Source organism: Pterocles gutturalis, unplaced genomic scaffold (genome assembly GCF_000699245.1).
Source record: "Pterocles gutturalis isolate BGI_N339 unplaced genomic scaffold, ASM69924v1 scaffold26532, whole genome shotgun sequence".
Classification (NCBI taxonomy): Eukaryota; Metazoa; Chordata; class Aves; order Pterocliformes; family Pteroclidae; genus Pterocles; species Pterocles gutturalis.
The window spans coordinates 52,189-65,696 of NW_010113595.1; the positions used below are offsets into that span (position 1 = coordinate 52,189).

A 13,508-nucleotide genomic window follows, 5' to 3' on the forward strand; every position below is an offset into this window, starting at 1 on the left:
GTAGAAAAGTCAAGCTAAATCAGTTTATTCCACATCCAACAACTTCACCTTCTGCTGACAAAACACTGCTGTACTCCACAGTTTAAGCAGCCTTGACCACTGTCGAAGTTTTTAAAATAAAAGCTTTCTGCTAGCTTATAGTTCAGGAGATACTTTAGCGGCATACACAATTATTTGTTTTTACCTTTTCTTAAATTAGTAAGCAAAACCTACCCAAACTCCAGCAACTCCAAATTATTAAGTATCACATTTACACACCTGTTAGGAAACTGCATCAAGCACTGTGTACTGAGTAAAGCACAGCAGGAACTGTTGAAATTGTATGATAATCAACAGGAATATTATTGAATGTATTCACACATACATCCTGTTCAATAAAATTAAAGTTATCATGAAAATAGTTTGATGGGGTATTTCTAGCAATTGTTTAAAAAGCTGTCACTGAAGCTGCTGATTTCACTCAAGTCGCTATGTTACTGTGATCCAAAACAGTTTACAGAAACAATTAAAACAACTTTTTCTCACTATCATGGGAGAGGATAAATTATCTTCTGAGACTAGGAAGGATGAGGCACTAGAAAGTGCTTCTAAGAATGTTTAGAAGAAAATCAAGGCAAAGTTCAGACTAAACAAGGGTGTGTTTATTTTTCCATAGCACCTCCATGCTGAGGCATGGCCCCTGAAGTTCATTTAAGTTTATTTTGGTATGTGACATTATCAATGGTCAAAGATCTCCACAGGACATAAAGAAAATACAGTTTGTCAATTCCTGTACAATATCTTTTTAAGCACACTGTAGATGTTCATCTAGTTGTTACTACCTCTGCGCTCTGAATTATTTTTAATACAGGAGCTGACTGTGGCTTTCATCATGTCAAGGTTTCTTTGTCTTTTTAGAGATGGACCACAAGGTTTTAGTTGTGGTTCTTGAAATCACGGTGAACACTGTCTTGACCTAAAATTGTTTTTAATCTCTTTTAAACAACAAACTAGGTGTACTTATCATTGACATTTGATGTTAGCAACAGAAAAATTTCCTAGTGGAGACAATCAGTATTGTTACCAAACTGCCTCAGTGTCCATTTTCACATCTCATCTGGAAACAACCTTTTGTTCAGACCATGCAATTTCTCTCTGGTATAATGCATTATAACACTAAGCTATTCTGGAGAGTAGAGGCACAAATTACAATACACAAGACAAATCCAATTATTACACACTGAAGACAGTAAAATGACAAGACTGTTTTAAAATCTATAAATACATACACAGCAATACCCCATGAACCACTTATCTTGTTCATGTTCACATTATGTATTTGTAAAGCATCCTTAGGAGAACTTAATATTATGTACAAGATTGTACCAGAAGTATTATTTCTATATTATCTGTTTATGTAATCAAAGCAAAAATAAGAATATACAACCAAGATATGTATTTCTAAAAACACGTGAAGTAATAATAAGTAAACCCAGAAACAAAGGAAGTATTAGTACCTCTTAGTACTTGCTTTATATTTTAATTTTTTCAATATAATATTTCAACAATGTTTTCACAGAATTTTTCCGTAAATTAAAAAAAAAAAGTCTGTTTCTAAACTGTCTCTTGTTTGGTGTGTACTCATATAACCAGAAGGATGAAACCGAGATATTATTTAGGATCTCTCATTTCCAATTTGAATAATTGTGTGTTCAGTCTAGAAAGGTTTTTTTAGCATTATGTTATTAAGCCTATTTAAAAAACCCCACATTAATTCTAACAATAATTAGTCTTTACTGGTTACAGAAGATGATTAGAAGCTTTTTGCCAGAACACACCATAAGCTGGTAAGAGGAGCAAAGCTCATATTATGCATTAATGCACCAGAACTGGTAAACAGTCCTACCTTCTTTGCAGTCTTTGAAAAAAGACTGCAATTTTGCAATACTTATCAAATACTTTTGCACTTAAACAACAGCTATAGCAGAAGCAGTTTAGAAGAAGGAATTTACAGCTCTACAATTTGTCTCTGAAAGCATCTGAATTTAGAGGTTTCATTTAGACACATTAACAAGAACATGCGTTCCCTTGGACATAAGAAGCCAACACAACCTTTACAGGACCATTTTACAAAATGTTTAAGAAAACTCTGAAGGAAACCCATTTGCACACATCACAGATAAAAGTAAACATTAATGGCAATTACAGCCAGGCTTTATATAATCCTGTGGTACAGAACACATTATTATGTACAGTTAGCTACACAATTCTAATGACAGAAAACCAGCCTCTTTACAGTGCTATTGTCTTTCAGCAGCCCTGCAACCCTAAGTCCTTCAGGGACCATACCAAAGGTAGTTTCCTGTGGAACAGAATGAACCGATTCATTCTTCACTGTGCTCAACAGAATGCTTTTCTGTGTAATACCAACAGACTTTCAAGCAAGGTAAAAATCTGCATGTGCCCTAATGATGGGCTTTCTTTTTGCTGGGATGCTCTATTTTGAAGTGATAGCAAGTAACTCTGCCCCCTCCCTCCAATAACCCAACCTCCAACAATTTCACTTGGCAATAAGCATAACAAATAAAAATTATTACTATTATTATTAAAAAAGTTGTAAAATACCACAATGGTTGTAAACTTTGGAATTTCCAGACTTTTGAATACTTTGCATCTCAGTCTTACTCCTCAGCACCAATTCTTCTGCATTTGCTACACAGAAAATCACAGTTAAGAGCTTGCTCTAGAAAAGCTTAACAATCACAACTGATAGATTAACAAAACTAGATATAACAAACATAAATTGACATTATAGCTAATTAACAGAATAGTACTGCTTCTTAAAAATACAAGTTTTACTTTAAATTTTGCATGCTAGAACACAAATGCTATGTAGAGAATACCCGTAACATGTCAAGTAGTGTTACTACCAGCCGATCAGCTTTCTTCATAGGAGTCAAAACTTTCTATCTTCTGCCTGTATAGAGGGAACTAATTTCTTCCAATATTTAAAAAAGCAGACAGACAAAAGCCTAATCCACAACCAGGCAGGTGAGACAAAACAACATCTCTTCTGACTAGGTTTTCAGATGTGCAGAAATTTCTTTTTAACCATTTCCTGTAAGAGGAGTCAGAATACTGTCTGTACACAACCCTCATTCAATGTCAGACTGAAAAATTTAGATGCATGACAACTAGCAGAAATTTAGCCTCACTGCCTGGTCTAATCTTGAATGTAATCAAACTAGATCACACAGTGAAATCACTTAAGTATTTTATCTATCCAAATTCTGCAAGTTTCTGTGATGCAACCAAGAAACTTTTGTTAAAACAAGAGCTACTGAACCACCAGAGCATAAAACCCCATGATCTTTCAACACAAATACACATTTTGTGAGGATTCCGTTATAATTCACACAGTCAGATACTAGGTTGCCAATCTCAAATATTAAATCCCCAAATTTAAACATCTAAAAATAATTATTAAAATATATATTTAATGCTTATATTATACATTTATATATAAAGTATTTATATAATTGATTTTTGCTTTCTGAACCATATAACCATATGCAACCATCACTTTTTTTTCATCACTTTTAGGTTTTTGTACCATCTAAAAATTCTCGTGTGGAGGTGCTGCCCCTTGTACATCAACAGCTACTAATAGGCTTGTTGCTCAGTTACCTTTCACGACTCCCTACTGTGGTATTCCGTTTACCCCAGAGGCTTCATGTGCTGCAAGTCTGAAAGAAATCCAGGACCTACTGAACCAAATAATATTCACAAGCAGTAATATCAAAGAAGTGCTAAAATTAAAGAGCCAAGTAGACAATTGATAGACCACTTAATTCTTCCACCAGTTCTGTTCCACATCTCCTTTTCCATGCAGAATGTTAGAACCTTCCCATGCATGCCTCCTTCCTTGGGATTCTACGCCCCCAAGGAAACACATCTGCGAAGGGTACAAATCCTACTGGAAGACACACTGAATAACAAGGTCACAGTCAGCAGGGGCTTTATCAATTTTCTTTAAAGACAGTTTGTTCTTTTAACCCTCTGTTTTTCACTGTGAAGGACTATGCCTGAAGCTCACTGTTGCAATTTTAGCACCAGTGACCTAACATTTGTTTCCCAGCATAATTCTACAGCATGCATTACAGTCCTGTCCTGTATGAAAGTCCAAACCATATTTAAGATTCCACTTTGTGACCTCTGGAGCATTACAGGTTATAGACTTCCACAGCTTCAAACTTTTTTCTTTGTGACACACTTATTGTAGAATAGGAGTATGATGAACTTCTGCATTCAAGTTCCTTACACAGTGACATGCTATGCAATTAAATAGTGAACAATACTTCAACAGAAGGAATCAAGAAGTAGTTTTATCAGCTAAAATGAAGAATCTCTGACATGGTATTTACAGAACAAGACAGTCTGAACCAGTACATTAATTCTGCCTGAAGAGACAACAGTTTGTGTCTGTCATGCCACAGAACTTACAGCTGGCATTATTGCAGCTTGTTAGTTCAGGCACTCGGTCCTTCAGTTACCCTGACAGAGGTTATGCTAATACTCATATTTTTCTACATATTCACATTCATGCAACACATAAATTATCTTTTACCTAAAAAAAAAGAAAATCTTATAGTAGCCAAGAGAACCCCAATTTCACTTGGATTTTTATTATTTGTGTGACAGAACTGCAATACATGTATTCTTATTTTACTTTTTAAAGGAATTTTTATCTGCAAAAGGTAGACCAACTGTAATTTGGTTTTAGAAATAATCTGTATTCTTACATATTCATAATGCGTTATCTGTAGAACAGTTACACTTGCTGCTACCTGTACCAGAAATGAACATAAAACCAGATTTTCTTATGCCTTTACCTACAACAACAGGTAAGAAAAAATGGTGCCAGGTAAACTCAATCAACCCTATGGAATTTCAACTTTCAGTCCAAGCTGCTTCCTTTTTCTGGGACCATTACACACCTGGGTTTTTCACTTGTTTTATTTTAAATCAAGATCTTAACTTTTGGGGGGAACAGTGAGGAGAGAAAACCCAACCAAACTGGGCAAAATGTTTTCTGTGTATAAGTTCAATTCTCAGTGCACATGACTGGCAAACAACTGTCTTCTACAGAGCAAGAATGACAAATTTCATTGTATTGTGTATTGAAAACCTGTAATTCTGACCATGCAAAACTGACATACCAATCAAGCTAAATGACAACTATAAAATGTTCAATAAATGTTAGCAGATTGTTAATGACCCCATTTCTGATGCACGCAGAGCATACTAACTACATGTTTCTTCACGATTAATGCCTTACTAGTGGAGAAGGATGAAATATACTAACTGATCTACTTCAAGAACTACTAGAATAAAATTTCTTGACCCTTCAGTGTGCTATACATGACAAGAAAAACTCCCTTGTCAGATGTGCTCCTACTGAGTTGCCAGAACAGCATCTTAGTAAAGTGCAAACAATTGAGGTTCCTTCTACTGAGGATGAACATACATTAAAGGACAGAAGAAGACAAATACAGTATCTGTTTTATTAAGGTGGAACCCTGAAATGATTGTAGGCTTTCTTTCAGAGGGAAAACACATCCCCCCAAGCCCTAAGAAGTGCACAGCCAAAGGACTGTGTATGCATTGCCGTCATAGCAATACAAGGGGTAAAAAGGAACCCAGAAAGAAATTCTCCTCATTGCCTTCCCAAGGTCTGCCTGTTGGCAGTAATTTGATCACACAACATATGAAAGGAAAGCATACAGCACTTTGCCAGTGGTGGCAACAGGTAAAGATGCCAAGTGGCATTACATATGTTACCACTCAATATTTTATCATCTAAATCTTGCATTGACATATTTTGTATGCTTGGAAACACCAGGGGAACTAGAAGGTGAAGGTGTAGAGCACTGAAAAGGTTTTCCATTCTGTTAGGTAGCTAAATGTTGGGATATCTTCTGTTGATAACTATCTTTTGATCAAAACTTCAAAAAGTGAAAATGTATACAAGTTTAAATTATCTCAATAGGTTAGAATCCCGTACCAAAACTGCAGGCAGTCCTGAACTGTGGGGAAATAACACAAATTTCAATCTGAAACTAAGACTATACAAATCTCTGCAGCTCCATACACTAAATCCACTGTGCTTATGTATGTGAGTGTAACCATTTTTTAACTTGTAGTTCTAGTTAGTTCTAGTAGTTCTGCTAGTTTGGACAAGCAGAAATTTAGCTTTTAAAACTATGAAGGAAATATTTCTACTTACGCGTATTACACGGCACATTGCTTTTTACAGTCTTCATAGAACATAAAATATTTTCACAGGTTGTTCTATATCGATCTTTGTTCTAATTTTATTTTTTAAACTGATGTAGTTAAAAACAGATTCAAAGACACCCTTATGCTTATACCGGCTCAGACCATGTGGTCAAGTGTCAAGATGTTCAATAATATCTAACTTGTATGGTTTATTTCTTTGCATGGGGTTAACTTTTTACCTTCAGCATATGTGAGCTATGAACAATTTTTAGTTCTATTGTAGAACATATTCCTTTTTAGCAGGAATAAAAAAAAACTTTGTAAATTCAAAGCCTTCACACTTCAGAGGTAAAAGAGCTGGTGAAAGGACTGTATTCTTAAAAAATAAACTGCAGGGTGTGTGCATTTTTTTCCCGACAAGCTTCCTTTTAAATTGTGCCTCTTGATTTGCTTCATGGTGTACCAAGGTGGGGTTTTTTTTTGTGTTTGTTTGTTTTTTAATTGTGTCACAGAAGTACTGATAATAAACGGTTATGCTACTCCTCAAAATCACACAAGACATTATTTCCTTCTATTTCATTTCAGGTGCCCCTAAATGCCTCATTCATGTATAATGAATCCAGACTCCAGTATCTCACTGCACTGTATTTCACTATAAATTAGGCCTCTAACCTAGTAAATTGTCTCATATTTTAAGAAAAACCCATATTAATAGTCGTCATAAAAATTCTATTGACTGGAGAAGCTGCAGTTCTCAACAACTGATAGCAGATGTTAAAAGATATGCCAGATAGTACGACACACCCCACAGCTTGCCAAAGAGGAAGAGGTTGCAATTTACCAAAAATCTACATCATACATAACACAAGTATGTAAACTTGTATGTTCTCTCAAATTGGAAAGTACAATAAGCAAAGACTGGGATTCAATAATCTTAAATAAATACATGCTACACTTTAAAACCATAGTGATAAAAAAAATAAATTCAGATTTAAGTAGACTGACCAAGACGTTTTCCTGCCTCCTCAAAGGAGGTGGGAACTCTTCAGTTTCTGCTGCCATGAGCTGACTGCAGTTATCCAGGACACCCTTTAGTCCTCCACAACACACTACAAGACATTTTCAGTATGCCATCTGATCTTTTCCTGTTTCAGGAACTCTCTGCCTCAAGTCCATCCAGCCATTTTTTTGGGGGAGTGTCAACTCCATTCCTGTATCATGAACCAGATTTTTCTCTGTTCACATTACAAACGTTTTAACTTCTTTTGAAAAGATGAAAGAAGCAAAACTAGGATGAGATAAAATTCAGTGGTCCCAATAAAAAAATCCCACTCTCATTCTCAAATGTACCAGGAGTACTGTTGTGAAAGACATGGGCTTAGATCATTATTTCACAAGGCACTTAACATATTTGTAACTTCAATGACACAAAAATCCTGTTATTTTAATGACATAGTCACTTTTCTGCATCAGATATCTAATTGAAGCTGATCTTAACAAAAACAAGGCAAACGACCTTTTAAAGATGACACCAAGCAGCTGATCAGATAAAAGTAAGCATAAAAGACATGGAGGTGTTGAAGCAAGTCCAAAGAAGAGCAAGAAAGCTGGTAAATGGTCTGGAGCACAAGTCTTACATGGAGCAGCTGAGGGAACTGGCGTTGTTTAGTCTGGAGAAAAGGAGGCTGAGGGGAGACCTTATCGTTCTCTACGACTACCTGAAAGGAGGCTGTAGCCAGGTGGGTGCTGGTCTCTTCTCTCAGGTAAGTAACAAGTGACAGAACAAGTTGAACCAGGGGAGATTTAGGCTGGGTATTAGGAAAAATTTATTCACTGAAAGGGTTGTCAAGCATTGGAACTGGCTGCCCAGGGAAGTGGTTGAGTCACCATCCCCGGAGGTATTTAAAAGATGTGTAGATGTGGTGCTTAAGGACATGGTTTAGTGGTGGACTTGTCAGTGCTTGGTTAACAGCTGGACTCATACAATCACAGAACGGTTTGGGTTGGAAGGGACCTTAAAGATCACCAAGTTCCAACCCCCCTGCCATGGGCAGGGACACCCGCCACTAGACCAGGTTGCTCAAAGCCTCATCCAGCCTGGCCTTGAACACCTCCAGGGATGGGGCATCCACAACTTCCCTGGGCAACCTGTTCCAGTGCCTCACCACCCTCACAGGAAAAAATTTATTCTTAATATCTAATCTAAATCTGCCCTCTTTCAGCTTAAAACCATTACCCCTCGCCCTATCACTACACTCCCTGATAAAGAGTGCCTCCCCACCACCTTTCCTGTAGCCCCCTTTAAGTACTGGAAGGCTGCTATAAGGACTCCCTGAAGCCTTCTCTTCTCCAGGCTGAACAACCTCAACTCTCTCAGCTCCTTGTACGGGAGGTGCTCCAGCCCTCTGATCATGTTTCCGGCCCTCCTCTGGACTTGCTCTAACAGGTGCATATCCTTCCTGTGCTGAGGACTCCAGATCTGGACTCGATGATCTTAAAGGTCTTTTCCATTTTAAATGATTCTATGATTCTATAAGCACCAGGGAAAACTAATCACTCAGCACTGGAAAGACTATATAAAGAGATTTATGTTACACGGACAACACCTTGATATATCCCACAGAATAACCTTTGCCCTCATCTTGCCCCTTTATTTCCAATATGGACTAATGACCTATAGCAGTAACTATAGACTCAGGTGAAGCCTAAATAGGCTTCAATCCCAATTCTGTTAGTTGAATTAACTCTTCAGGGTTAGATAACTGTCTTGAAGAAAACGATGCTAATGACCACAAACTTTATTCCAGGGGGATGCAGAATCTATATAAAATTAGTTAAAACCAACAGTGATTACAGAGGATTGGCAAAGAACACAGCTTCTCACCTGCTTTGTGACACTGAACTTATCTTGCACCAGGAGGTGATAATGTTAGAGTTGCAACCGTTTTTGTTTCTCCCTACCCACGTAACTTTTTGTAATTATATACTAAGAATAAAAACATGCTGCAATGAGCTCATTAGTACAAAGAACAATCAACATGTACCAGCCAACTACTTGAATAACTGGAAGTAGGAGGTAGTGAGGCCTGACTGACTTCAAAGATAGAAGCATAGCTTACTGGGCTGTTACTGTATTGCATTTGGGTATTTTAATGTAAACTGAGTGTAGACTGAAATATCATTCTGAAGAAAGCTCCCAGCACTAACAAAGTGAAAATGTTATTCAAGATTTGTGGGTTGTATCCCAGGCACTGTAGCATTTCTTTATTTTTGTCATTTCTCAGAGTAAGTCCCACACTCCTGGAAAAATAATAAATCTGAGAATCTGATGTTTTATAAGGAAAAAAAAAACAACCAAAAACTGAAAAAAAAAAAAAAGAACTGAACTAACTTGAACTAAACTCAACATGAAAAGAAGTGACGAAAATATAGAAAGTCAAATATGAAAATGATCCTCTTTACCTCAAAACAATATTAGTGAAGTTGATTACATGTTCTACAAGTGCCAGGAATATAATTCTAGTGTTCTTTGACAGATCAGAACCTAGTAACATAAAAATACACTGTAGTCAAGGCAATCTTTAATTCTACATACTAGGGAAAAAACGTCTATGGATTTATGCTTTTGGAGTAAGATATGTTGATGCACACAGACACACACACTTGCAGAGACACAATGGCACACCACTGGCACAGGGAAGATGACTTTAGGCAAAGAGGAACGGGCTAAACAGTACAACTCATGTTTAAAATACATACTTTATATTAAGCTGAATTTCACTTGATGATTCCACCACATCAGTGCTATGTTCATAAATACTCAGAAATGACAGAAGATTAATTAGAAAGAAAACAGGTTAAGTGCAACAAAGCAACTCCCACAGTGTTGTGCAATCTGAACCAGAATTTTGCATTGTTGGAAAGTGGTGTATACGTAAATTTCTCAAATATGAATCTTATTCATTACAAAAGTTACTGTTAGCTCTTATTTGTATTAGTCTTGTGTTTAAGAGACCCAGTCATATATCAGTATTATATAAGATATTATGAAAACATGGAAAAAATAGTTTCTGCTCAGAAGACTAAATGTAAGATGAATTCACTATATAAATTTGTAAGACAGAGAAACAGGAAGAACAAGAAAACAATGACATGATGCTGACTAGCACAGTGATCTCCATATCCTAGGATTACAGAAAAGCAAAGCTATGAAGAAAGTTGAAAATGGAAGGTATTTTAGAGAACGATCATGAACTAATGCAAAAAAAATTCCAGAACAGCCTCTGCTTTTAGTGTTCTTTCAGATATGGCCTTCCAGAGAAGTTACCTTTTCAAGAAAAAGCATAGTGCACTGGTGAGGATGATCCAGCCCACCTGTTGAAGGAATTGTTCAAACAGTTCTCCCTAAGGCTCCGTCAATGTTCTTCTGCGCTACTTGGGAAAGGAATTTCCATTGCAGTGTCAGGGACAGTCCCTCCCACTCCCTGGGGCTGAGCATGCTGTCTCTGCTGGACTGGGATAAAAGCCAGATTTGGTTCCCCAAATAGCAAGGTGCTTTCCTGCCAACATAGTTTATTTTTCTTTTTAACAATATTTTCCATTTGCTTTTCTGTTACAAACACATCACTAAAGGATAACTAGAAACAGGAAAACAAGGTGTTTAAAAATTAGAAAAGATTATTTCACATAAGCATAAAGTTCTGAGGGAGTTTAGCAACACATATAGCATGCATACACTTTCTGATCTGTTTTTGCAAAAGAAATGCATTCATATTTCACTAAAACATGTTCCACTTATTAGTTTTAACATAGTCAGCATTCAGGAGGGCAAGGACCAATGTTGATCCAAAATACTTGAACAGCACTATGTGATTCACATAAAAAGTAATTCTTATTCAAATGGAAACACTGAAAAAATAGATGATTCATTAAAAGATCTCAGCTTTTTATATAAAGCTGCTGGTTTTATTTTCTTTTCTATACCATATGATAGATATTCCACCCATCATAAATTCATGATTTAAAAGAGAAGAAAGGACGAAGGAAATGAAAGTGTCCTGAAAATAGAAATCAAAATGTCTCTTGCTTTGTTTTTTTTATCAAAGGCTATCATAGGATTGTTAAATTAAAACACTTTGTTCAGGAAAGAGCAAATCAGGGATAAACATATGAAAAGTTTAAAACATTTTCAAATAGAGAACTCTAGTATCAGACATAGCTGGACACTGATGAATAACTCATACTTTTGCAAAAGACGTTCAAATTTACCATGTGAACGTCCAACATTGAGATGGCAAACAGAACAAACCAGAACAAATCCAGTGGAAAGCTTTAGCCAATCATGTAAGAGGCTAAACTGATGGTCCCAACAACATCCTTTCTAGCAAAAGAGAAAATATGTTTCCTTAAAAGTCTGGACTTCAGGACGAAATCTGTTTCGATGACTGAGTTCAAAAGAAATACTAAGGGAATTGAAGTGTGCATGGGTCCATGTTCCTTTGAAACATTACCATTATCAGCAAAGGATAAGACATAAAACTAAGATTCTCTTGAAAAATCAGTATGCCTTAAATACACGTACTATGAATATAAATTAAACTCTAAAGAGAAGTGGCTACACATATAGATATGATACATATAGCTACTCGAAAATTTATTTAATCTCATTTAGTTAAAACTGTATGCATGTAATGCGCTACGGCAGCAAAAGGTAAAATAAACTTTCTTCCAAGTTCATAACGCTTCTACTGCAGATATACTTGCAAAAATAACAACACTCACCTTAATGATTCCATCTACGAAAATAATGTAACAAGCTTCTTAAATTAACAGCCAAGATACAAGCCTAGAGAACTATCTGACTCGGGACAGACAGATGCAGACAAAGCCAGTAGCACAGAGAGGCCCCAGTCACACTAAAGCTGATATTGTTCTCCTGCTGAGCGAAAATCTCATTTGTAAATCGAACGACATCTGCATTCAGAATCACCCAAAGAAAGCGTCCCTGGAGAGGTGACCAAACTACTTGACCCAACAGAAGAAAGATTTCTCTCATCTTCTTCAATGTAGGCAGCCGCATAAAATAGCAGCTTCTTGTTTTACTTTTTAGCAAACCTTAGCTGCTTTGATGTACCAATAGAGATGAAACACAATGTGTAAACATCTTCCCCATTAGGCACAGCCTTGAAGCCCAGTATACTTTTCAAAACAAAGAATCATTAAAGTAAAATCTTTTGTCACAATACAGAAAATAGCCAAATGCCAATGTCTCCAAAATTAGTAACCTCTTCACATTTACTTCCAACTTTTTCATCAGTATTGCTGACACGAGACAGCAATGCCTCCCAGGATCTCTTTCACAAAAGTAAATTAAAAATCTTAATCAAAGTGTGTGATTCTTCTAAAAATCTGTCAGTGGTAATAAAAAGCTGCTTCACTACTTAAATTTAGCTCTGTTTTTCCATAGCTATTTATATTCTTTACTTAATTTTATCTCATTCTTTATTATCTAAATTGGTTACCAGGATGGAACAATCTATAAAGCTTTATATAGGCCTAAACCCAGACAGTTCTAAGTCACACAGAGCAACGTCCTACAGCATTCACCAAAATTTTGATCACCACCTTTATAACAGAAACCAAAAGAAAAAAAAAATCTGTCCAGCCCAAAGTTACTCTTTTGCTTTACAAGAAAGATCAATCATTAAACAATAGATTTTTTCTAGGTAGTGAATATTTCTAAATAGTTGTTTCTAGAAGGCCCTTTTCTTTCTCTCCCCAGTAAACAAAATTAAGTTTTTAATAATGAATTGTGTAACTTCTGCACAGGACAAAAAAACTTAACATAATAGACGGATTCTGTAAAATTATGAAAAAATCACACAATTAAATTATTCAACAAGCCCACATCAGGATATGCTGGTGTACTGCAGGATTTGTCCCAGAGTGAATATAAATTACTTTGTAAGTAGTCGGCACATTTCTCTCCCTTGTTTCGAACAGCTTTGGCACCCAAGTAAAGTGGAAGAGTCTTAAGTTAGCTATCTAAACAGATATGCATAAACAAATCAATTAAAAACAACTGATGGGATGATAGGAACCCTGCTTTGTATAGCCCTCAGAAGGGCCTGTCCTCATGACACCTAAGTTAATGAATTACAAAGACTTCTATTTTGTGACCTATATTACCTGAAAAAAATAACACCTGGGTAACTTGCACTCTTAACACAAAGATTGTCCTTCCTCCCCCC

The 13,508-nt window shown here is 36.3% G+C and overlaps 1 protein-coding gene across 1 annotated transcript in view; it reads right to left on the reverse strand.

Moving 5' to 3' along the window:
- CASK (calcium/calmodulin-dependent serine protein kinase (MAGUK family)) overlaps positions 1–13,508 on the reverse strand; it is a 71,334-nt gene that overhangs the window by 41,645 nt on the left and 16,181 nt on the right. The window lies entirely within an intron of this gene.